The sequence below is a fragment of the Bison bison genome, unplaced genomic scaffold, assembly GCF_000754665.1.
Source record: "Bison bison bison isolate TAMUID 2011002044 unplaced genomic scaffold, Bison_UMD1.0 scf7180017864535, whole genome shotgun sequence".
NCBI lineage: Eukaryota > Metazoa > Chordata > Mammalia > Artiodactyla > Bovidae > Bison > Bison bison.
Window position 1 is genome coordinate 10,129,250 of NW_011495084.1, and position 1,131 is coordinate 10,130,380.

Here is a 1,131-nt window from a genome sequence, read left to right on the forward strand (position 1 = left end):
CAGCTTCAACATCACTCCTTCCAATGAACACTCAGGACTGATCTCCTTTAGGATGGACTGGTTGCATCTCCTTGCAGTCCAAGGGACTCTCAAGAGTCTTCTCCAACACCACAGTTCAAAAGCATCAATTCTTCAGTGCTCAGCTTTCTTTATAGTCCAACTCTCACATCCATACATGACTACTGGAAAAACCATAGCCTTGATTAAATGGACCTTTGTTGGCAAAGTAATGTCTCTGCTTTTTAATAAGCTGTCTAGGTTGGTCATAACTTTCCTTCCAAGGAGTAAGTGTCTTTTAATTTCATGACTGCAATCACCGTCTGCAGTGAGTTTGGAGCCCCCCAAAATAAAGTCTTTCACTGTTTCCATTGTTTTCCCATCTATTTCCCATGAAGTGATGCGACTAGATGCCATGATTTTAGTTTTCTGAATGTTGAGCTTTAAGCCAGCTTTTGCACTCTCCTCTCACTTTCATCAAGAGGCTCTTTAGTTCTTCTTCACTGTCTGCCATAAAGGTGGTGTCATCTGCATATCTGAGGTTATTAATATTTCTCCCAACAAGTTTGGTTCCACCTTGTGCTTCATCCAGCTCAGCGTTTCTCATGATGTACTCTGCATATAACTTAAATAAGCAGGGTGACAATATACAGCCTTGACACTCTGTTATTCCATGTCCAGTTCTAACTGTTGTTTCTGGACCTTCATACAGATTTCTCAAGAGGCAGGTCAGGTGGTCTGGTATTCCCATCTCTTTCAAAATTTTCCACAGTTTATGTGATCCACACAGTCAAAGGCTTTAGCATAGCCAATAAAGCAGAAATAAATGTTTTTCTGAAACTCTCTTGCTTTTTCAGTGATCCAGCAGATGTTGGCAATTTGAACTCTGGTTCCTTTGCCTTTTCTAAAACCAGCTTGAACATCTGGAAGTTCACGGTTCACGTATTGCTGAAGCCTGGCTTGGAGAATTTTGAGCATTACTTTGCTAGTATGTGAGATGAGTGCAGTTGTGCAGTAGTTTGAATATTCTTTGGCATTGCCTTTCTTTGGGATTGGAATGAAAACTGACCTTTTCCAGTCCTGTGGCCACTGCTGAGTTTTCCAAATTTGCTGGCATATGGAGTGCAGCACTTT